The sequence below is a fragment of the Rutidosis leptorrhynchoides genome, chromosome 1 (assembly GCF_046630445.1).
Source record: "Rutidosis leptorrhynchoides isolate AG116_Rl617_1_P2 chromosome 1, CSIRO_AGI_Rlap_v1, whole genome shotgun sequence".
NCBI lineage: Eukaryota > Viridiplantae > Streptophyta > Magnoliopsida > Asterales > Asteraceae > Rutidosis > Rutidosis leptorrhynchoides.
Window position 1 is genome coordinate 655,144,140 of NC_092333.1, and position 27,358 is coordinate 655,171,497.

A 27,358-nucleotide genomic window follows, 5' to 3' on the forward strand; every position below is an offset into this window, starting at 1 on the left:
TAAATCAACTTGTAGTTTTAATCCGTTTAAAAACATGTTTTAGTCATACCGAGTGATCCGTGGCTCGGATTTCGATGACCCGAACAAGAAAGTTCATCACATCATCAATCCTAACACACTATTACACCCTAAAGACTCCAAAGATGATCATAAAGTTGGACCATACCTGTACCAATTCGTTTTCACAATTTAATTTCAATAAAACACCATTTTAATCATATCTAGAGCTTCGGGAATCGAAATGACATGAATTCGGAGTCTAAAATTAATGTCTTAATGAGAGGAACTCATATAAATACTTTAATTTCACTTTTATATCAGTTATATATATACAAAAAACAACAATCAAACTGCTGCCCCAAAACAATCAAACCGAAAACATGAATTAACGAGCACTTCTACGCATACAATCAACAATACGATAACATAAAATCATCATACTACTAATATAACATATAAAATCAGTAAAATAAATGAAAATTTTGAAAAGCTAGGGTTAGGGTTTATACCCTAATCAAGAATCAAATGGTATGAACGTGTAGAGGAGATCGAGAGGAACGCATTTATGCAATTGATTTGATGATCCAAGCACTTGATTGAAAGAAGATGATGGTGATATATGGCTGATGGGGGACGTTCAAAAAGGGAGGAGAAAGAGAGAAAAAAAAAATGAAGCTAGGTTAAAAATGAGAAGCATTTTGGTGATTTTGATCAATTTAATTCCAAGTTTGAAAATTTGACAACCTAACCCCCTCCCCTTTGAAATTTTTGGCTGAAATAGGTAGGGTGGGCTCCACTTGTTGGCCAAATTGATGCTAAGAGTATTTGCTTGTGGCCCGAATGCCCGAACGAAGCCCGAAACGCGAAAACACCGCTACGCGATTAGATATTCGGAGAGATAACGCGTACGCGACAAATAAAATATATAAACACCATATATATTCATATGATATCAAAATGTCATATTTAAAATAATTTGGATTTAAAAATCCCAAAAGTCTGACCGTTGGTTTGAAAACCGAAATGATTCGCCGGATAGAAATCCGCGACACGTAGAAAGGTATAACTTAAAATATGAATATAAATATTAACATAACACATAAGAATTAATATATTATTACAAAAATAATATTATAGGTCATAGAAATGATGTGGCACGAATAACAATTAACGGTCGTTAAATAATTAACGGTAAAAGATAACGGAAAAAGTAGGGTCGTTACAATACAACTCAAAATATATGTCTGAAATTGAATACATCTTCAGAACATCAAAAAGTACCCTAAAAATTTGAGAGATGGTGAAAGTTGTTTAGGAGGTTTACTATCCATTCTAAATTGCAGGTCAAATACGTTAATAATAATTGTAATTAAATTGAGATAATTAAATTGATAATTCTAATTAAAATGAGATTAATTGTACTAATTACATGTCAGCATGGATGAATAAAAGCTGCCACATTAGTAGCGGAAGTTATAAAGTTACATTATTGCAAATATAAATGTCGAGTTTTGAGACCGTGCGTTACACGATTGTGTAGTGACCCGAACTTTTCCATGTTTATATATTAATTGAAAACTTTATTTGCATGATTAAATGTTTCCAACATGTTAAGCAATCAAACTTGTTAAGACTTGATTATTTAAAATGAGTTTCATGTAGACAATTGACCACCCAAGTTGACCGGCGATTCACGAACGTTAAAAGCTTGTAAAAACTACATGATATATATATATATATATATATATATATATATATATATATATATATATATATATATATATATATATATATATATATATATATATATATATATATATATATATATATATAGTTAACATGAGATTTTCATAAGTAAGTATCTCACTAAGTATATTAACAATGAGTTATATACATAAAAATGAGACTATTGAATTAAGAAACTCAAAACGATATATATAACGATTTTTGTTATAACAACGTCTTACTAAATACATATGAATCATATTAAGATATTGATATATATATATATATATATATGTTTACCATGATGAAATGATAATTATATATATCATTATGTATGTTAACAATGAACTACATATGTAAAACAAGACTACTAACTTAAGAATTTTGAAACGAGGCATATATGTAACGATTATCGTTGTAACGACATTTTTAATGTATATATATCATATTAAGATATATTCATAAATCATAATATCATGATAATGTAATAATTTAACATCTCATTAGATATAATAACAATGGGTTAACAACATTAAATGAGATCGTTAACTTAAAGGTTTCAAAACAACACTTACATGTAACGACTAACGATGACTTAACGACTCAGTTAAAATGTATATACATGTAGTATATTAAGAACTATTAGTACACTTTTGAAAGACTTCAAGACACATATCAAAGTACTTCTACTTAACAAAAATGCTTACAATTGCATTCTCATTCATTTTCATCAACAATTCTACTCGTATGCAACCGTATTCGTACTCGTACAATACCCAGCTCCTAGACGTATATACTATTGGTATATACACATAATAATTCAGCTCTTAGCAGCCTTAGATAGTCAACAAACATGTGGAACCAACAATTAGACAACTAGCATGACTTATGAGCAAGGAAACAAAAACAAGAACTCCTTTTAACCCCACTCACCCTTCACCACTCACCACCCACTCCATTTCACTTCCAATTCCCTTTCTAATTCTCTCTAAACACACACACACTCTCAAGAATGAAATTTCCAGTAAACTAATCATCATCTTCATCAAAAATTACTTTAAGAATCAAGCTATAATCATCATAGGAAAAACACTTCAAGAACACTTCGAAAATCCTTTCAAGTTTGCTAGTTTACTTCCAATCTTGCAAATTCATTTCAAGTGATCATCTAATCTCAAGAAATCTTTGTTATTTACAGTAGGTTATCTTTATAAATCAAGGTAATACTCATATTCAAACTTTGATTCGATTTCTATAACTATAAACTATCTTAATTCTAGTAATAATCTTACTTGAAATTGTTTTCGTATCATGATTCTGCTTCAAGAACTTCCAAGCCATCAAAGATCCATTCAAGCTCAAGATCATTTTTGTCATTTCCAGTAGGTTTATCTACTATATTTGAGGTAGTAATAATGTTCATAACATCATTCGATTCATACATATATAACTATCTTATTCGAAGATTTGAACATGTAATCACTAGAACATAGTTTAGTTAATTCTAAACTTGTTCGCAAACAAAGTTAATCCTTCTAACTTAACTTTTAAAATCAACTAAACACATGTTCTATATCTTTATGATACGCTAACTTAATGATTTAAAACCTGGAAACACGAAAAACACCTTAAAACTGGACATACGCCGTTGTAGTGAAACCGGGGGCTGTTTTGGGTTAGATAATTAAAAACTATGATAAACTTTGAATTAAAAGTTGTCCTTCTGGGAAAATGATTTTTCTTATGAACATGAAACTATATCCAAAAATCATGGCTAAACTCAAAGTGGAAGTATGTTTTTCAAAATGGTCATCAAGAGTCGTTCTTTCGACTGAAATGACTACCTCTTACAAAAATGACTTGTAACCTGTATTTCTGACTATAAACTTATACTTTTTCTGTTTAGTTTCATAAATTTCAGTTCATTATGAAACCATAGCAACTTGAATCGCTCAAAACGGATTTAAAACGAAGAAGTTATGGGTAAAACAAAATTGGATATTTTTGCTTGTTGTAGCTACGTGAAATTTGTAACAAATCTATTCTAACCATAACTTAATTAACTTATATTATATTATACATGTACTCTAACATATTATGTAATCTTGATAGACCATAGACACGTATACAATGTTTTGACATATCATATCGACGTCATATATATATATTATTTGGAACAACCATAGACACTCTATATGCTGTAATGCTAGAGTTCGCTATATAGGGTTGAGGTTGATTCCAATATATATATATATATATATATATATATATATATATATATATATATATATATATATATATATATATATATATATATATATATATATATATATATATATACTTTGAGTTGTGATCTAGCCTGAGACTTGTCTACACTGGGTCGTGGATTGATTCGAGATAATATATATTGATTTATTTCTGTACTATTAGCTATGGACAATTAGTTATAGGTTACTAACGATGGACTGCTAACTTAACAAACTTAAATCATTAAAATGTAATAAAAATGTTGTGAATATATTTCGATCATACTTTGATATATATGTATATATTTGTCATAGGTTCGTGAATCGACCAGTGGTCAAGTCTTATTTCCGGCAAAGTAAAAATCTGTGAAAGTGAGTTATAGTCCCACTTTTAAAATCTATTATTTTTGGGATGAGAATACATGCAGTTTATAAATGTTTTACAAAATAGACGCAAGTAATCGAAACTACTTTCTATGTTGGATTATCGAACCGAATATGCCCCTTTTTAGCTTGGTAGCCTAAGAATTAGGGAAATGGCCCCTAATTGACGCGAATCCTAAAGATGTATCTATTTGGCCCAACAAGCCTCATCCGAGTTACGGATGCTTTAGTACTTCGATTTATCATATTCGATGAGAGTCCCAGAATGATGGGGATATTCTATATGCATCCTGTTAAGGTCGGTTACCAGGTGTTCAACATATGAAAGAATTTTATCTCTATGCAGTTTGCGAAATGCCTGATATGAGATGTATATTTATCGAAAAAATGAAATCTTGTGGTCTATTATTATGATTTGTTAATATATAGGTTAAACCTATAACTCACCAATATTTTTGTTGACGTTTTAAGCATGTTTATTCTCAGGTGATTATTAAGAGCTTCCACTGTTGCATGCTAATTTAAAGACAAGAATCGGAGTCCGCATGCTTGTATAATATTGTTTAAAAACTGCATTTGAAGACTTAAATTGTTGTGTAATATTATTGTAAACCATTATGTAATGGTCGTGTGAAAACGCTATATTTTATATTATCATTATTTGATAATCTTCGTAATGTTTTAAACCTTTATCGATAAAATAAAGTTTATGGTTTGTTTTAAAAACGAATGCAGTCTTTGAAAAACGTCTCATATAGAGGTTAAAACCTCGCAACGAAATCAATTAATATGAAACGTTTATAGTCGATATAAAGAGGAAATTTCAGTTGGTATCCGAGCGTTGGTCTTAGAGAACCAGAAATTGCATTAGTGCGTGATAGATGTATACCCAGTTTGTTAGGAAGCATTAGTGAGTCTGGACTTCGACCGTGTTTTCTTTAAAAATGATTGCTTAACATTTTTTGTTGGAAACTATATATATTGTTAACATGTAAATATTATGTGATATATTAATCTCTTAACGTGTTTGATATTGTGTGATAGATGTATACCTCTAGTACAAATCCCATCGACTCACTTAATAATAATGAAGAGTCGAATATATTATGGGAAGATTCACAAATTCCCGAAGAGGAACCGGAAGAAGAGGAACCGGAAGAAGAGGAACCAGAAGAAGAGGAACCGAAAGAAGAGGTTTCGGAGGAGGAAATATTAGGAACCACAGAAAAAAAGATAAATAAAAGAAAATTCTCAATCAATGGACCAAAGTTAAAAATGGTCAATGGTGTTTCCGCCGAGGAAATAAAATATTGGAAAAATAACCAATTTTCTGATGAATCGGATCCCGATGAGGATTCCGATGATGTTATAGAAATTACCTCGACCCAATTTGAAAAAGCAAAATAGAAAAACCTAATTCTAACCTCGATGAACTCTACGTTAACATGAAATACCCTGATGGGGTGTACCGTAAACACCCGTATTTCTTAAGTTTTAACTATAACCCGGGGACATCTAATCCACCAGGTTTTTCTAAACCATTTGTGAAAACAACGGCTCGTATTAGGGGAGCACCATATATCCCTAGGAAATTAGCGAAACGAACCAAGTCCGAAGAGGAAGAAACAAGTGAGTCGGAATGAAGAGTAGTAACCATTATGTGTAATATATGTATTGTAGTGTGCTTGTATCTTTTTGTTATATGTAAAAATTGCCTGTATTATTTGTTAATTATATTTTACGAATCTAATCCTCGTCTATTTTTACAGTATAAAAACACAAAATGGATGTTAAGGATAGACAACTGAGTATTTTAGAAGACCTACCAGGGGATATGATTGATGAAATCTTGTCCAGAGTCGGTCAGAATTCATCGGCACAATTATTTATGGCAAAATTAGTGTGTCAAACATTTGAAAAACATTCAAGGCATGCCTTAGTTTATAAAAGGATTTCCTTTGAGAGATGGGGTATATCACATTGGGGAGATCTTAAGTTACGCCGTGTTTTCTTTAAGGCATTAAATGTGGGGAACCCAAATGCAATTTTACGCTACGGGTTGAGAGCCTATTTTGACTCCACATATCCCAACATAGGACTTTGTTCTTTAGAAAGAGCTTCCAACATGCAACTTAAAGAAGCATGTTATGCTTACGGGTTAGTGATGTTCGATTCTCACTAAATTGAGAAAATGAACATCGGATTGCAACTGTTAAACAAAACATTCCCACAAGTGACGGATTCAGTAGTTGGAGTGAGAGACAAGGTTTTTAGATTGTTACGGGGCTGTTGGGCATTACGTAACCCTTGTCCTTTTGACGATGTTACAACATGCTGTCTTGCCAACGACCACAACGGTTATTTTCCACAAGACCAAGGATGGGAAATAATACTAGTAAAACCCGAATGCATGACTTGTTTCTGGACCTACGAATTACGTGTCTTTATTACCTTTACTGAACGACTTGCGCTTAACTAGAATTGACTTTACAACTGCCTTGTATCAAAGCTATTGTGTGCTATATTTCATGCTATATGTAAAATAACTGTATTGTAAGTTTGTAAAATATTGTATAAAAGTTTGAACGCGAAATATGATTTGTGTTTAGTTTTTCATATAGAATCGTAGTAGTTGAATTGTATAGTAGCTACTAAGTATGAACTTAACAGGTAGGTACTACCCGAATTAAAACTATAAAATGCTAATATGAAGAAAAAGCTTTAATAAATAAGTTCATATTATGCTACGAAATACTATTGACTACTCTTAAATTCTATATGATTAACTAAATTCTTTTGGCTATTTTTGAAGGAAATGGCACCGACGACTCGTCAGAACTTGAACATGAGTGAGGAAGACTTCCGTGTTTTCCTTGCTGCGAACATAGCCGTAGTGCAGGCCGCAATGCAAAATAACAACAGTAACTCTGGTTCTAGCAGTGGAACTAATTCCACAAGAGATCGTGTAGGATGCTCCTACAAAGAATTCACTGCCTGTAAACCTTTGGAATTCGATGGAACCGAGGGTCCAATCGGATTAAAACGGTGGACCGTAAAGGTTGAATCGGTGTTTGCCATAAGTAAATGTACTGAAGAAGACAAAGTAAAGTATGCTACGCATACCTTCACAGGTACTGCGTTAACATGGTGGAACACCTATCTCGAGCACGTGGGACAAGATACTGCTTACGCACTACCGTGGTCAGCATTCAAGCACTTGATGAACGAGCAGTACTGTCCTAGAAAGGAGGTCAATAAGCTCAAGGTAGAGCTTAGAGGATTACGAACGCAAGGTTTCGACATCACCACGTACGAACGACGATTCACAGAGTTGTGCCTATTGTGTCCAAGAGCGTTCGAAGATGAAGAGGAGAAGATTGACGCATTTGTAAAAGGGTTACCAGAATGTGAGTTCACACGAGCCCGCCTCCATACAAAAGGCAAGTCGAATGGCTCACAAACTCATAAATCATATTGAGGGAAGGATTAAAGAACAGGCGGTCGAAGAGGACAACACGAAAAAAATCAAGAGAAAGTGGGAAGAAAACAGTGACAAGAGTCACCAACACAACAACAGTAACTATCGCTTCAACAATCAACACAACAATCACAACCACAATCACACCATTTTCCGCAACAACAAACGCAACAAAAACTATCCCAACAACAACAACTATAATAATCGTCCCAACAACAATACCAACCGCAACAAAAACAATCCCAACAACAATCTCAATAACAATACTGGCAATCAAAATCAAAAAATTCCGTGACTAAGGTGTGAAGGGTACCATCCAACTACTTTTTGTTCGGCATCTTGCATCAAATGTAATAGAAAGGGTCATGATGCAACGAAGTGCGAAGTTTATGGACCAGCGGGTAAAGGAACAAGTAATACCCACATTATTTGTTATGGATGTGGGAAGAAGGGCCACTACAAAACTACGTGCCCAAACCAGGGAAACAATAATGGACAAAGCCGTGGAAGAGTTTTTAACATTAATACAGAAGAAGCGCAAGAAGACCCGGAGCTTGTTACGGGTACGTTTCTTATCGATGAAAAACCTGCTTATGTTTTATTTGATTCGGGTGCGGATAGAAGCTATATGAGTAGAGATTTTTGTGCTAAATTAAGTGATCCATTGACGCCAATGAATAATAAATTTTTACTCGAATTAGCAAACGGTAAATTAATTTCAGCAGATAAAATATGTCGGAATCGAGAAATTAAATTGGTTAGCGAAACGTTTAAGATTGACTTGATACCAGTAGAGTTAGGGAGTTTTGATGTGATAATTGGCATGGACTGGCTGAAAAAGGAGAGGGCAGAGATCATATGTTACAAAAATGCAATTCGCATTGTACGAGAAGAAGGAAAACCCTTAATGGTGTACGGAGAAAAAGAGTAACGCGAAGCTACATCTTATTAGTAATTTGAAGGCGTAAAAGCTAATAAAAAAGGGTTGCTATGCTGTTCTAGCACACGTCGAGAAAGTACAAACTGAAGAAAAGAGCATCAATGATGTTCCCGTCGTAAAACAATTTCCCGATGTATTTCCGAAAGAATTACCGGGACTACCTCCACACCGATCCGTTAAATTTCAAATAGATCTTGTACTGGGAGCTGCACCAATAGCTCGTGCTCTATATAGACTCGCACTCAGTGAAATGAAGGAACTCCAAAGCCAATTACAAGAACTTTTAGAGCGTGCTTTCATTCGACCAAGCACATCACCATTGGGAGCTCCTGTTTTATTTGTCAAAAAGAAGGATGGTACATTCAGGTTGTGTATCGGCTACCGAGAGTTGAAAAAACTTACCATCAAGAACCGTTACCCACTACCGAGAATCGACGACTTATTTGATCAATTACAAGGCTCGTTAGTTTATTCCAAGATTGACTTACGTTCTGGGTACCATCAAATGCGGGTGATGGAGGATGATATTTCGAAGACTGCTTTCAGAACGCGTTACGGTCATTACGAATTTATGGTTATGCTGTTTAGGTTGACTAACGCACCACCTGTGTTCATGGACCTCATGAACCGAGTGTGTGGACCATACCTTGAAAATTTTGTCATTGTTTTCATCGATGACATACTTATTTACTCAAAGAATGATCAAGAGCACGAAGAACATTTGAGAAAAGTGCTAGAGTTGTTGAGGAAAGAAAAACTGTACGCTAAGTTTTCAAAGTGTGCATTTTGGTTGGAAGAAGTTCAATTCCTCGGTCACATAGTGAACAAAGAAGGTATTCAAGTGGATCCGGCAAAGATTGAAACCGTCGAAAAGTGGGAAACCCCGAAAACTCCGAAGCATATACGCCAATTTTTAGGACTGGCTGGTTACTACAGAAGGTTCATCCAAGATTTTTCCAAAATAGCGAAACCCTTGACTGCATTAACGCATAAAGGGAAGAAATTTGAATGGAAGGATGAGCAAGAGAAAGTGTTTCAATTGTTGAAGAAAAAGTTAACTACGGCACCTATATTGTCATTGCCTGAAGGGAATGATGATTTTGTGATATATTGTGACGCCTCAAAGCAAGGCCTCAGTTGTGTATTAAGCAACGAACGAAGGTAATTGCTTTTGCGTCCAGACAATTGAAGATTCATGAGTAAAATTATACGAATCACGATTTGGAATTGGGTGCTGTTGTTTTTGCATTAAAGACTTGGAGGCACTACTTATATGGGGTCAAAAGTATTATATATACTGACCATAAAAGTCTCCAACACATATTTAATCAGAAACAACTGAACATGAGGCAGCGTAGGTGGATTGAATTGTTAAATGATTACGATTTTAAGATTCGTTACCACCCGGGAAAGGCGAATGTGGTAGCCGACGCTTTGAGTAGAAAGGACAGAGAACCTATGCGGGTAAAAGCTATGAATATAATTATTCGTACTAACCTTACTACTCAAATAAAGGAGGCGCATCAGGGAGTTTTAAAAGAAGGAAATTTGAAGAATGAAATACCTAAAGGATCGGAAAAACATCTTAATATTCGGCAAGACGGAACCCGATATAGGGCTGAAAGAATTTGGGTACCAAAGTTTGGAGATGTGAGGGAAATGGTACTTAAGGAAGCACATAAAACCAGGTATTCAATACATCCCGGAGTGGGGATGATGTACAAAGATCTCAAGAAACACTTTTGGTGGCCGGGTATGAAAGTCGATATTGCTAAATACTTAGGATAATGTTTGACGTGTTCTAAGGTCAAAGCTGAACATCAGAAACCATCAGGTCTACTTCAACAACCTGAAATCTTGGAATGGAAATGGGAAAACATTACCATCGATTTCATTACTAAATTTCAAGGACTGCAAGTGGTTATGATACTATTTGGGTAATAGTCGATCGTTTCACCAAGTCAGCACACTTTCTGCCAATGAGAGAAGATGATAAAATGGAGAAGTTGGTGCGATTATATTTGAAGGAAGTTGTCTCCAGACATGGAATACCAATCTCTATTATCTCTGATAGGGATAACAGATTTGTTTCAAGGTTTTGGCAGACATTACAGCAATCATTGGGAACTCGTCTAGATATGAGTACTACCTATCATCCACAAACTGATGGGCAGAGCGAAAGGATGATACAAATGCTTGAAGACATGCTACGAGCATGTGTTATTGATTTTGGAAACAGTTGGGATCGACATCTATCGTTAGCCGAGTTTTCCTACAACAACAGTTACCACTCGAGTATTGAGATGGAACCGTTTGAGGCACTTTATGGTAGAAAGTGCAGATCTCCGATTTGTTGGAGTGAAGTAGGGGATAGACAAATTATGGGTCCAGAGATAATCCAAGAAACTACCGAGAAAATCATCCAAATTCAACAACGATTGAAAACCGCCCAAAGTCGACAAAAGAGCTACACGGACATTAAAAGAAAAGATATATAATTTGAAATTGAAGAGATGGTCATGCTTAAGGTTTCACCTTGGAAAGGCGTTGTTCGATTTGGTAAACGGGGGAAATTAAATCCAAGATATATTGGACCATTCAAGATTATTGATCGTGTCGGACCAGTAGCTTACCGACTTGATCTACCTCAACAACTCGCCAGGGTACATAACACTTTTCATGTCTTGAATCTGAAGAAATGTTTTGCTAAAGAAGATATCACCATTCCGTTAGACAAAATCCAAATCAATGAAAAACTTCATTTCATTGAAGAACCCGTCGAAATAATGGATCGTGAGGTTAAAAGACTTTAGCAAAATAAAATACCAATTGCTAAGGTTCGATGGAATGCTCATAGAGGACCCGAGTTCACCTGGGAACATGAAGATCAGATTAAGCTAAAATACCCTCACCTATTTCCAGAAGATGCGTCAACACCTTCAACAGCTTAAAATTTCAGAACGAAATTTATTTAACGGGTAGGTACTGTAGTGACCCGAACTTTTCAATGTTTATATATTAATTGAAAACTTTATTTGCATGATTAAATGTTTCCAACATGTTAAGCAATCAAACTTGTTATGACTTAATTATTTGAAATGAGTTTCATGTAGACAATTGACCACCCAAGTTGACCGGCGATTCACGAACGTTAAAAGCTTGTAAAAACTACATGATGATATATATATGCATATATATATATATATATATATATATATATATATATATATATATATATATATATATATATATATATATATATATATATATATATATATATATAGTTAACATGAGATTTTGATAAGTAAGTATCTCACTAAGTATATTAACAATGAGTTATATACATAAAAATGAGACTATTGAATTAAGAAACTCAAAACGATATATATAACGATTATCGTTATAACAACGTCTTACTAAATACATATGAATCATATTAAGATATTGATATATATATGTTTAACATGATGAAATGATAATTATATATATCATTATGTATGTTAACAATGAACTACATATGGAAAACAAGACTACTAACTTAAGAATTTCGAAAAAGGCATATATGTAACGATTATCGTTGTAACGACATTTTTAATGTATATATATCATATTAAGATATATTCAAAAATCATAATATCATGATAATGTAATAATTTAACATCTCATTAGATATAATAACAATGGGTTAACAACATTAAATGAGATCGTTAACTTAAAGGTTTCAAAACAACACTTACATGTAACGACTAACGATGACTTAACGACTCAGTTAAAATGTATATACATGTAGTATATTAAGAAGTATTAGTACACTTTTGAAAGACTTCAAGACACATATCAAAGTACTTCTACTTAACAAAAATGCTTACAATTACATTCTCATTCATTTTTATCAACAATTCTACTCGTATGCAACCGTATTCATACTCGTACAATACCCAGCTCCTAGACGTATGTACTATTGGTATATACACATAATAATTCAACTCTTAGCAGCCTTAGATAGTCAACAAACATGTGAAACCAACAATTAGACAACTAGCATGACTTATGAGCAAGGAAACAAAACTAAGAACTCCTTTTAACCCCACTCACCCTTCACCACTCACCACCCACTCCATTTCACTTCCAATTCCCTTTCTAATTCTCTCTAAACACACACACTCTCAAGAAAGAAATTTCTAGTAAAATAATCATCATATTCATCAAAAATTACTTTAAGAATCAAGCTATAATCATCATAGGAAAAACACTTCAAGAACACTTCGAAAATCCTTTCAAGTTTGTTAGTTTACTTCCAATCTTGCAAATTCATTTCAAGTGATCATCCAATCTCAAGAAATCTTTGTTATTTACAGTAGGTTATCTTTCTAAATCAAGGTAATACTCATATTCAAACTTTGATTCGATTTCTATAGCTATAAACTATCTTAATTCGAGTAATAATCTTATTTGAAATTGTTTTCGTGTCATGATTCTGCTTCAAGAACTTCGAAGCCATCAAAGATCCATTCAAGCTCAAGATTATTTTTGTCATTTCCAGTAGGTTTACCTACTATATTTGAGGTAGTAATGATGTTCATAACATCATTCGATTCATACATATATAACTATCATATTCGAAGATTTGAACATGTAATCACTAGAACATAGTTTAGTTAATTCTAAACTTGTTCACAAACAAAGTTAATCCTTCTAAATTAACTTTTAAAATCAACTAAACACATGTTCTATATCTTTATGATATGCTAACTTAATGATTTAAAACCTGGAAACACGAAAAACACCGTAAAACTGGACATACGCCGTTGTAGTGAAATCTGGGGCTGTTTTGGGTTAGATAATTAAAAACTATGATAAACTTTGAATTAAAAGTTTTCCTTCTGGGAAAATGATTTTTCTTATGAACATGAAACAATATTCAAAAATCGTGGCTAAACTCAAAGTGGAAGTATGTTTTTCAAAATGGTCATCAAGACGTCGTTCTTTCGACTGAAATGACTACCTCTTACAAAAATGACTTGTAACCTGTATTTTCGACTATAAACTTATACTTTTTTCATTTAGTTTCATAATTTTCAGTTCAGTATGAAACCATAGCAACTTGAATCGCTCAAAATGGATTTAAAACAAAGAAGTTATGGGTAAAACAAAATTGGATATTTTTGCTTGTTGTAGCTACATGAAATTTGTAACAAATCTATTCTAACCATAACTTAATTAACTTATATTGTATTATACATGTACTCTAACATATTATGTAATCTTGATAGACCATAGACACGTATACAATGTTTTGACATATCATATCGACGTCATATATATATATATATATATATATATATATATATATATATATATATATATATATATATATATATATATATATTATTTGGAACAACCATAGACACTCTATATTCTGTAATGCTAGAGTTCGCTAAACAGGGTTGAGGTTGATTCCAAAATATATATACTTTGAGTTGTGATCTAGCCTGAGACTTGTATACACTGGGTCGTGGATTGATTCGAGATAATATATATATTGATTTATTTCTGTACTATTAGCTATGGACAATTAGTTGTAGGTTACTAACGATGAACTGCTAACTTAACAAACTTAAATCATTAAAACGTAATAAAAATGTTGTGAATATATTTCGATCATACTTTGATATATTTGTATATATTTGTTATAGGTTCGTGAATCGACCAGTGGCCAAATCTTATTTCCGGCAAAGTAAAAATCTGTGAAAGTTAGTTATAGTCCCACTTTTAAAATATATTATTTTTGGGATGAGAATACATGCAGTTTATAAATGTTTTACAAAATAGACACAAGTAATCGAAACTATTTTCTATGTTGGATTATCGAATCGAATATGCCCCTTTTTAGCTTGGTAGCCTAAGAATTAGGGAAACGGCCCCTAATTGACGCGAATCCTAAAGATAGATCTATTTGGCCCAACAAGCCTCATCCGAGTTACGGATGCTTTAGTACTTCAATTTATCATATCCGATGAGAGTCCCGGAATGACGGGGATATTCTATATGCATCCTGTTAAAGTCGGTTACCAGGTGTTCAACATATGAAAGAATTTTATCTCTATGCAGTTTGCGAAATGCCTGATATGAGATGTATATTTATGGAAAAAATGAAATCTTGTGGTCTATTATTATGATTTGATAATATATAGGTTAAACTTATAACTCACCAACATTTTTGTTGACGTTTTAATCATGTTTATTTTAAGAGCTTCCGCTGTTGCATGCTAATTTAAAGACAAGAATCGGAGTCAGCATGCTTGTATAATATTGTTTAAAAACTGCATTCGAAGACTTAAATTATTGTGTAATATTATTGTAAACCATTATGTAATGGTCATGTGAAAACGCTATTTTTTAGATTATCATTATTTGATAATCTTCGTAATGTTTTAAACCTTTATCGATAAAATAAAGGTTATGGTTTGTTTTAAAAATGTATGCAGTCTTTGAAAAACGTCTCATATAGAGGTTAAAACTTCGCAACGAAATCAATTAATATGAAACGTTTATAATCGATATAAACGGGACATTTCAGTTGGTATCCGAGCGTTGGTCTTAGAGAACCAGAAATTGCATTAGTGTGTGTCTAACCGAGTTTGTTAGGAGGCATTAGTGAGTCTGGACTTCGACCGTGTTTTCTTTAAAAACGATTGCTTAACATTACTGGCAATCAAAATCAGAAAATTCCGTGCCTAAGGTGTGAAGGGTATCATCCAACTACTTTTTGTTCGGTATCATGCATCAAATGTAATAGAAAGGGTCATGATGCAACGAAGTGCGAAGTTTATGGACCAGCGGGTAAAGGAACAAGTAATACCCACATTATTTGTTATGGATGCGGGAAGAAGGTGAAATGTCCCGTTCTTATTGATTAAAAACGTTCCATATTAATTGATTTCGTTGCGAGGTTTTGACCTCTATATGAGACATTTTTCAAAGACTGCATTCATTTTAAAACAAACCATAACCTTTATTTCATCAATAAAGGTTTAAAAAGCTTTACGTAGATTATCAAATAATGATAATCTAAAATATCCTGTTTACACACGACCATTACATAATGGTTTACAATACAAATATGTTACAACAAAATAAGTTTCTTGAATGCAGTTTTTACACAATATCATACAAGCATGGACTCCAAATCTCGTCCATATTTAAGTATGCGACAGCGGAAGCTCTTAATAATCACCTGAGAATAAACATGCTTAAAACGTCAACAAAAATGTTGGTGAGTTATAGGTTTAACCTATATATATCAAATCATAATAATAGACCACAAGATTTCATATTTCAATACACATCCCATACATAGAGATAAAAATCATTCATATGGTGAACACCTGGTAACCGACATTAACAAGATGCATATATAAGAATATCCCCATCATTCCGGGACACCCTTCGGATATGATATAAATTTCGAAGTACTAAAGCATCCGGTACTTTGGATGGGGTTTGTTAGGCCCAATAGATCTATCTTTAGGATTCGCGTCAATTAGGGTGTCTGTTCCCTAATTCTTAGATTACCAGATTTAATAAAAAGGGGCATATTCGATTTCGATAATTCAACCATAGAATGTAGTTTCACGTACTTGTGTCTATTTTGTAAATCATTTATAAAACCTGCATGTATTCTCATCCCAAAAATATTAGATTTTAAAAGTGGGACTATAACTCACTTTCACAGATTTTTAATTCGTCGGGAAGTAAGACTTGGCCACTGGTTGATTCACGAACCTATAACAATATATACATATATATTAAAGTATGTTCAAAATATATTTACAACACTTTTAATATATTTTGATGTTTTAAGTTTATTAAGTCAGCTGTCCTCGTTAGTAACCTACAACTAGTTGTCCACAGTTAGATGTACAGAAATAAATCGATAAATATTATCTTGAATCAATCCACGACCCAGTGTATACGTATCTCAGTATTGATCACAACTCAAACTATATATATTTTGGAATCAACCTCAACCCTGTATAGCTAACTCCAACATTCACATATAGAGTGTCTATGGTTGTTCCGAAATATATATAGATGTGTCGACATGATAGGTCGAAACATTGTATACGTGTCTATGGTATCTCAAGATTACATAATATACAATACAAGTTGATTAAGTTATGGTTGGAATAGATTTGTTACCAATTTTCACGTAGCTAAAATGAGAAAAATTATCCAATCTTGTTTTACCCATAACTTCTTCATTTTAAATCCGTTTTGAGTGAATCAAATTGCTATGGTTTCATATTGAACTCTATTTTATGAATCTAAATAGAAAAAGTATAGGTTTATAGTTGGAAAAATAAGTTACAAGTCATTTTTGTAAAGGTAGTCATTTCAGTCGAAAGAACGACGTCTAGATGACCATTTTAGAAAACATACTTCCACTTTGAGTTTAACCATAATTTTTGGATATAGTTTCATGTTCATAATAAAAATCATTTTCTCAGAATAACAACTTTTAAATCAAAGTTTATCATAGTTTTTAATTAACTAACCCAAAACAGCCCGCGGTGTTACTACGACGGCGTAAATCCGGTTTTACGGTTTTTTTCGTGTTTCCAGGTTTTAAATCATTAAGTTAGCATATCATATAGATATAGAACATGTGTTTAGTTGATTTTAAAAGTCAAGTTAGAAGGATTAACTTTTGTTTGCGAACAAGTTTAGAATTAACTAAACTATGTTCTAGTGATTACAAGTTTAAACCTTTGAATAAGATAGCTTTATATGTATGAATCGAATGATGTTATGAACATCATTACTACCTTAAGTTCCTTGGATAAACCTACTGGAAAAGAGAAAAATGGATCTAGCTTCAACGGATCCTTGGATGGCTCGAAGTTCTTGAAGCAGAATCATGACACGAAAACAAGTTCAAGTAAGATCATCACTTGAAATAAGATTGTTATAGTTATAGAAATTGAACCAAAGTTTGAATATGATTATTACCTTGTATTAGAATGATAACCTACTGTAAGAAACAAAGATTTCTTGAGGTTGGATGATCACCTTACAAGATTGGAAGTGAGCTAGCAAACTTGAAAGTATTCTTGATTTTATGAAACTAGAACTTTTGGAATTTATGAAGAACACTTAGAACTTGAAGATAGAACTTGAGAGAGATCAATTAGATGAATAAAATTGAATAATTAAAGTGTTTGTAGATGTTTTTGGTCGTTGGTGTATGGATTAGATATAAAGGATATGTAATTTTGTTTTCATGTAAATAAGTCATGAATGATTACTCATATTTTTGTAATTTTATGAGATATTTCATGCTAGTTGCCAAATGATGGTTCCCACATATGTTAGGTGACTCACATGGGCTGCTAAGAGTTGATCATTGGAGTGTATATACCAATAGTACATACATCTAAAAGCTGTGTATTGTACGAGTACGAATACGGGTGCATACGAGTAGAATTGTTGATGAAACTGAACGAGGATGTAATTGTAAGCATTTTTGTTAAGTAGAAGTATTTTGATAAGTGTATTGAAGTCTTTCAAAAGTGTATAAATACATATTAAAACACTACATGTATATACATTTTAACTGAGTCGTTAAGTCATCGTTAGTCGTTACATGTAAGTGTTGTTTTGAAACCTTTAGGTTAACGATCTTGTTAAATGTTGTTAACCCAATGTTTATAATATCAAATGAGATTTTAAATTATTATATTATCATGATATTATCATGTATGAATATCTCTTAATATGATATATATACATTAAATGTCTTTACAACGATAATCGTTACATATATGTCTCGTTTAAAAATCATTAAGTTAGTAGTCTTGTTTTTACATATGTAGTTCATTGTTAATATACTTAATGATATGTTTACTTATCATAGTATCATGTTAACTATATATATATCCATATATATGTCATCATATAGTTTTTACAAGTTTTAACGTTCGTGAATCACCGGTCAACTTGGGTGGTCAATTGTCTATATGAAACATATTTTAATTAATCAAGTCTTAACAAGTTTGATTGCTTAACATTTTGGAAACATTTAATCATGTAAATATCAATCTCAATTAATATATATAAACATGGAAAAGTTCGGGTCACTACAGTACCTACCCGTTAAATAAGTTTCGTCCCGAAATTTTAAGCTGTTGAAGGTGTTGACGAATCTTCAGGAAATAGATGCGGGTATTTCTTCTTCATCTGATCTTCACGCTCCCATGTGAACTCGGGTCCTCTACGAGCATTCCATCGAACCTTAACAATTGGTATCTTGTTTTGCTTAAGTCTTTTAACCTCACGATTCATTATTTCGACGGGTTCTTTGATGAATTGAAGTTTTTTGTTGATTTGGATTTCATCTAACGGAATAGTAAGATCTTCTTTAGCAAAACATTTCTTCAAATTCGAGACGTGGAAAGTGTTATGTACAGCCGCGAGTTGTTGAGGTAACTCAAGTCGGTAAGCTACTGGTCCGACACGATCAATAATCTTGAATGGTCCAATATACCTTGGATTTAATTTCCCTCGTTTACCAAATCGAACAACACCTTTCCAAGGTGCAACTTTAAGCATGACCATCTCTCCAATTTCAAATTCTATATCTTTTCTTTTAATGTCAGCATAGCTCTTTTGTCGACTTTGGGCGGTTTTCAACCGTTGTTGAATTTGGATGATCTTCTCGGTAGTTTCTTGTATAATCTCCGGACCCGTAATCTGTCTATCCCCCACTTCACTCCAACAAATCGGAGACCTGCACTTTCTACCATAAAGTGCTTCAAACGGCGCCATCTCAATGCTTGAATGGTAGCTGTTATTGTAGGAAAATTCTGCTAACGCTAGATGTCGATCCCAACTGTTTCCGAAATCAATAACACATGCTCGTATCATGTCTTCAAGCGTTTGTATCGTCCTTTCACTCTGCCCATCAGTTTGTGGATGATAGGCAGTACTCATGTCTAGACGAGTTCCTAATGCTTGTTGTAATGTCTGCCAGAATCTTGAAATAAATCTACCATCCCTATCAGAGATAATAGAGATTGGTATTCCATGTCTGGAGACGACTTCCTTCAAATACAGTCGTGCTAACTTCTCCATCTTGTCATCTTCTCTTATTGGCAAGAAGTGTGCTGATTTGGTGAGACGATCAACTATTACCCAAATAGTATCAAAACCACTTGCAGTCCTTGGCAATTTAGTGATGAAATCCATGGTAATGTTTTCCCATTTCCATTCCAGGATTTCGGGTTGTTGAAGTAGACCTGATGGTTTCTGATGCTCAGCTTTGTCCTTAGAACACGTCAAACATTCTCCTACGTATTTAGCAACATCGGCTTTCATACCCGACCACCAAAAATCTTTCTTGAGATCCTTGTACATCTTCCCCGTTCTAGGATGTATTGAGTATCTGGTTTTATGAGCTTCTCTAAGTACCATTTCTCTCATATCTCCAAATTTTGGTACCCAAATCCTTTCAGCCCTATACCGGGTTCCGTCTTCCCGAATATTAAGATGCTTCTCCGATCCTTTGGGTATTTCATCCTTTAAATTTCCCTCTTTTAAAACTCCTTGTTGCGCCTCCTTTATTTGAGTAGTAAGGTTATTATGAATCATTATATTCATAGATTTTACTCGAATGGGTTCTCTGTCCTTCCTGCTCAAGGCATCGGCTACCACATTTGCCTTCCCCGGGTGGTAACGAATTTCGAAGTCGTAATCATTCAACAATTCAATCCACCTACGCTGCCTCATATTCAGTTGTTTCTGATTAAATATGTGTTGAAGACTTTTGTGGTCGGTATATATAATACTTTTGACCCCATATAAGTAGTGCCTCCAAGTCTTTAATGCAAAAACAACCGCGCCTAATTACAAATCATGCGTCGTATAATTTTGTTCGTGAATCTTCAATTGTCTAGACGCATAAGCAATCACCTTCGTTCGTTGCATTAATACACAACCGAGACCTTGCTTTGATGCGTCACAATAAATCACAAAATCATCATTCCCTTCAGGCAATGACAATATAGGTGCCGTAGTTAGCTTTTTCTTCAATAACTGAAACGCTTTCTCTTGTTCATCATTCCATTCAAATTTCTTCCCTTTATGCGTTAATGCAGTCAAGGGTTTTGCTATTCTGGAAAAGTCTTGGATGAACCTTCTGTAGTAACCAGCTAGTCCTAAAAACTGGCGTATGTGTTTCGGAGTTTTCGGGGTTTCCCACTTTTCAACAGTTTCTATCTTTGCCGGATCCACCTTAATACCTTTTTTGTTCACTATGTGACCGAGGAATTGAACTTCTTCCAACCAAAATGCACACTTTGAAAATTTAGCGTACAATTCTTCCTTCCTCAATACTTCTAACACCTTTCTCAAATGTTCACCATGTTCTTGGTCATTCTTTGAGTAAATAAGTATGTCATCAATGAAAACAATGACAAACTTGTCAAGGTATGGTCCACACACTCGGTTCATAAGGTCCATGAACACAGCTGGTGCATTAGTTAAACCAAATGGCATGACCATAAACTCGTAATGACCGTAACGTGTTCTGAAAGCAGTCTTTGGAATATCATCTTCTTTCACCCGCATTTGATGATACCCGGAACGTAAGTCAATCTTTGAATAAACAGACGAGCCTTGTAGTTGATCAAATAAGTCGTCGATTCTCGGTAGTGGGTAGCGGTTCTTGATGGTAAGTTTGTTCAACTCTCGGTAGTTGATACACAACCTGAATGTACCATCTTTCTTCTTGACAAACAAAACAGGAGCTCCCCACGGTGACGTGCTTGGTCGAATGAAACCACACTCTAAAAGTTCTTGTAATTGGCTTTGCAGTTCTTTCATCTCGCTGGGTGCGAGTCTGTAAGGAGCACGAGCTATTGGTGCAGCTCCTGGTACAAGATCTATTTGAAATTCAACGGATCGATGTGGGGGTAATCCCGGTAATTCTTTCGGAAATACATCGGGAAATTCTTTTGCGACGAGAACATCATTGATGCTCTTTTCTTCAGTTTGTACTTTCTCGACGTGTGCTAGAACAGCATAGCAACCTTTTCTTATTAGTTTTTGTGCCTTCAAATTACTAATAAGATGTAGCTTCGTGTTGCCCTTTTCTCCATACACCATTAAGGGTTTTCCTTTTTCTCGTATAATGCGAATTGCATTTTTGTAACAAACGATCTCTGCTTTCACTTCTTTCAACCAGTCCATACCGATTATCACATCAAAACTCCCTAACTCTACTGGTATCAAATCAATCTTAAATGTTTCGCTAACCAGTTTAATTTCTCGATTCCGACATATATTATCTGCTGAAATTAATTTACCATTTGCTAATTCGAGTAAAAATTTACTATCCAAAGGCGTCAATGGACAACTTAATTTAGCACAAAAATCTCTACTCATATAGCTTCTATCCGCACCCGAATCAAATAAAACGTAAGCAGGTTTATTGTCAATAAGAAACGTACCCGTAACAAGCTCCGGGTCTTCCTGTGCCTCCGCTGCATTAATATTGAAAACTCTTCCGCGGCCTTGTCCATTCGTGTTCTCCTGGTTCGGGCAATTTCTAATAATGTGGCCCAGTTTTCCACATTTATAACAAACTACATTGGCATAACTTGCTCCGACACTACTTGCTCCGCCATTACTCGTTCCGACACCATTTGTTCCTTTCGTTCTATTAACCCCTGGTCCGTAGACCTCACACTTCGCCGCGCTATGACCATTTCTTTTACACTTGTTGCAAAATTTGGTGCAGAACCCCGAGTGATACTTTTCACACCTTTGGCATAGCTGCTTCTGATTGTTGTTGTTGTTGTTGTTGTTGCGGTTATTATTGTTATTGGGATGATTGTTGTAGTTGCTGTTGTTGTTGTTGTTGTTGTTGTTGGGCCGTTTGTTGTAGTTGCGATTGATGTTGCGATTGTTGGGATAATTGTTGCGATTATTGTTGTAATTTCTGTTGTTGTTGTATTGGTGATTCTTATCACCGTTTTCCTCCCACTTTCTTTTGACTTGCTTCACATTGGCCTCTTCAGCAGTCTGTTCTTTAATCCTTTCTTCAATCTGGTTCACTAGTTTGTGAGCCATTCTACATGCCTGTTGTATGGAGGCGGGCTCGTGTGAACTTATATCTTCTTGGATTCTTTCCGGTAATCCTTTCACAAACGCGTCGATCTTCTCTTCCTCATCTTCGAATGCTCCCGGACACAATAGGCACAATTCTGTGAATCGTCTTTCGTACGTGGTAATATCAAATCTTTGGGTTCGTAACCCTCTAAGTTCTGTCTTGAGCTTATTGACCTCGGTTCTGGGACGGTACTTCTCGTTCATCAAGTGCTTGAATGCTGACCACGGTAGTGCGTACGCATCGTCTTGTCCCACTTGCTCTAGATAGGTATTCCACCATGTTAACGCAGAACCTGTGAAGGTATGCGTAGCGTACTTTACTTTGTCCTCTTCAGTACACTTACTTATGGCAAACACCGATTCGACCTTCTCGGTCCACCGTTTCAATCCGATTGGTCCTTCGGTTCCATCAAATTCCAAAGGTTTGCAGGCAGTGAATTCTTTGTAGGTGCATCGTACACGATTGCCTGTACTGCTAGATCCAAGGTTATTGTTGGTATGTAGCGCAGCCTGTACTGCGGCTATGTTTGAAGCTAGAAAAGTACGGAATTCCTCTTCATTCATATTCACGGTGTGTCGAGTAGTCGGTGCCATTTCCTTCAAAATAGTCAAATGGAACAAGTTAATCATACAGAATATTAAGAGTAGTTAATAGTATTTCGTAGCATAATATGAACTCATTTATAAAAGCTTTTTCTTCATATTAGCGTTTTATAAGTTTAAATTCGGGTAGTACCTACCCGTTAAGTTCATACTTAGTAGCTAATATACAATTCAACTACTACAATTCTATATGAAAAACTGATTATAATAATATTTCGTGTTCAAACTTTTATACAATATTTTACAAACTTACAATACCGCTTATTTTACATAAAGCATGAAATATAGCACACAATAACTTTGATACAAGATAGTTGTGAAGATAATTCTAGCTAGTACACAAGTCGTTCAGCAAAGGCAATAAAGACACGTAATTCATACGTCCAGAAACAAGTCATGCATTCTAGTTTTACTAGGACTACTTCCCATCCTTGGTCTTGTGGAACATTGAAATGTCCCGTTCTTATTGATTAAAAACGTTCCATATTAATTGATTTCGTTGCGAGGTTTTGACCTCTATATGAGACGTTTTTCAAAGACTGCATTCATTTTAAAACAAACCATAACCTTTATTTCATCAATAAAGGTTTAAAAAGCTTTACGTAGATTATCAAATAATGATAATCTAAAATATCATGTTTACACACGACCATTACATAATGGTTTACAATACAAATATGTTACAACAAAATAAGTTTCTTGAATGCAGTTTTTACACAATATCATACAAGCATGGACTCCAAATCTCGTCCTTATTTAAGTATGCGACAGCGGAAGCTCTTAATAATCACCTGAGAATAAACATGCTTAAAACGTCAACAAAAATGTTGGTGAGTTATAGGTTTAACCTATATATATCAAATCATAATAATAGACCACAAGATTTCATATTTCAATACACATCCCATACATAGAGATAAAAATCATTCATATGGTGAACACCTGGTAACCGACAATAACAAGATGCATATATAAGAATATCCCCATCATTCCGGGACACCCTTCGGATATGATATAATTTCGAAGTACTAAAGCATCCGGTACTTTGGATGGGGTTTGTTAGGCCCAATAGATCTATCTTTAGGATTCGCGTCAATTAGGGTGTCTGTTCCCTAATTCTTAGATTACCAGACTTAATAAAAAGGGGCATATTCGATTTCGATAATTCAACCATAGAATGTAGTTTCACGTACTTGTGTCTATTTTGTAAATCATTTATAAAACCTGCATGTATTCTCATCCCAAAAATATTAAATTTTAAAAGTGGGACTATAACTCCACTTTCACAGATTTTTACTTCGTCGAGAAGTAAGACTTGGCCACTGTTGATTCACGAACCTATAACAATATATACATATATATTAAAGTATGCTCAAAATATATTTACAACACTTTTAATATATTTTGATGTTTTAAGTTTATTAAGTCAGCTGTCCTCGTTAGTAACCTACAACTAGTTGTCCACAGTTAGATGTACAGAAATAAATCAATAAATATTATCTTGAATCAATCCACGACCCAGTGTATACGTATCTCAGTATTGATCACAACTCAAACTATATATATTTTGGAATCAACCTCAACCCTGTATAGCTAACTCCAACATTCACATATAGAGTGTCTATGGTTGTTCCGAAATATATATAGATGTGTCGACATGATAGGTCGAAACATTGTATACGTGTCTATGGTATCTCAAGATTACATAATATACAATACAAGTTGATTAAGTTATGGTTGGAATAGATTTGTTACCAATTTTCACGTAGCTAAAATGATAAAAATTATCCAATCTTGTTTTACCCATAACTTCTTCATTTTAAATCCGTTTTGAATGAATCAAATTGCTATGGTTTCATATTGAACTGTATTTTATGAATCTACACAGAAAAAGTATAGGTTTATAGTCGGAAAAATAAGTTACAAGTCGTTTTTGTAAAGGTAGTCATTTCAGTCGAAAGAACGACGTCTAGATGACCATTTTAGAAAACATACTTCCACTTTGAGTTTAACCATAATTTTTGGATATAGTTTCATGTTCATAATAAAAATCATTTTCTCAGAATAACAACTTTTAAATCAAAGTTTATCATAGTTTTTAATTAACTAACCCAAAACAGCCCGCGGTGTTACTACGACGGCGTAAATCCGGTTTTACGGTGTTTTTCGTGTTTCCAGGTTTTAAATCATTAAGTTAGCATATCATATAGATATAGAACATGTGTTTAGTTAATTTTAAAAGTCAAGTTAGAAGGATTAACTTTTATTTGCGAACAAGTTTAGAATTAACTAAACTATGTTCTAGTGATTACGAGTTTAAACCTTCGAATAAGATAGTTTTATATATATGAATCGAATGATGTTATGAACATCATTACTACCTCAAGTTTAGTAGGTAAACCTACTGGAAGTGACAAGAAATGATCTAGCTTCAAAGGATCTTGGATGGCTTGAAAGTTCTTGAAGTAGGATCATGACACAAAAACAAGTTCAAGTAAGATTTTTGCTCGAATTAAGATAGTTTATAGTTATAGAAATTGAATCAAAGTTTGAATATGAATATTACCTTGAATAAGAAAGATAACCTACTGTATATAACAAAGGTTTCTTGATCTTAGATGATTACTTGGAATGGATTAGAAAGCTTGGAAGTAAATTAGTAAACTTGAAGGGATTTTTGAAGTATTCTTGAAGTGTTCTTCCTATGATGATTATAGCTTGATTCTTGAAGTGATTTTTGATGAAGATGATGATTAACTACTGGAAAAATACGTTCATAATAGTGTGGGTGTGTTGAGAGAGAATTAGAAAGAGATTTGGAAGTGAAATGGAGTGAATGATGAGTGTTAATTGGTGAGTGGTGAGTGGGGTTAAAAGGAGTTCTAGTTAGTTGACTAGCTCATGGTAGAAGTTAAAATTGATTAGTCATACATGACATAATCAAGAGTGGAATCCCATGCTAGTTCCTATTGGTATATACCCATAGTAAGTACGTTTTGAAGCTGTGTATAATACGGGTAAGAATACGACTAGAATTCTTGATGAAAGAAAAGAATGGGAAAGTAACTGTAACCATTTTCGTTAAGTATGAGTGTTTCGATATATGTCTTGAAGTCTTCTAAAAGTATTTTAATACATCTAAATACACTACATGTATATACATTTTAACGGAGTCGTTAAGTCATCGTTAGTCGTTACATGTAAGTGTTGTTTTGAAACCTTTAAGTTAACGATCTCAATTAATGTTGTTAACCCATTGTTTATTATATCTAATGAGATGTTAAATTATTATATTATCATGATATTATGATATATTAATATATCTTAATATGATATATATACATTTAAATGTCGTTACAACGATAATCGTTACATATATGTCTCGTTTAAAAATCATTAAGTTAGTAGTCTTGTTTTTACATATGTAGTTCATTGTTAATATACTTAATGATATGTTTACTTATCATAATATCATGTTAACTATATATATAACCATATATATGTCATCATATAGTTTTTTTACAAGTTTTAACGTTCGTGAATCACCGGTCAACTTGGGTAGTCAATTGTCTATATGAAACCTATTTCAATTAATCAAGTCTTAACAAGTTTGATTGCTTAACATGTTGGAAACGTTTAATCATGTAAATATCAATCTCAATTAATATATATAAACATGGAAAAGTTCGGGTCACTACAGTACCTACCCGTTAAATAAATTTCGTCCCGAAATTTTAAGCTGTTGAAGGTGTTGACGAATCTTCTGGAAATAGATGCGGGTATTTCTTCTTCATCTGATCTTCACGCTCCCAG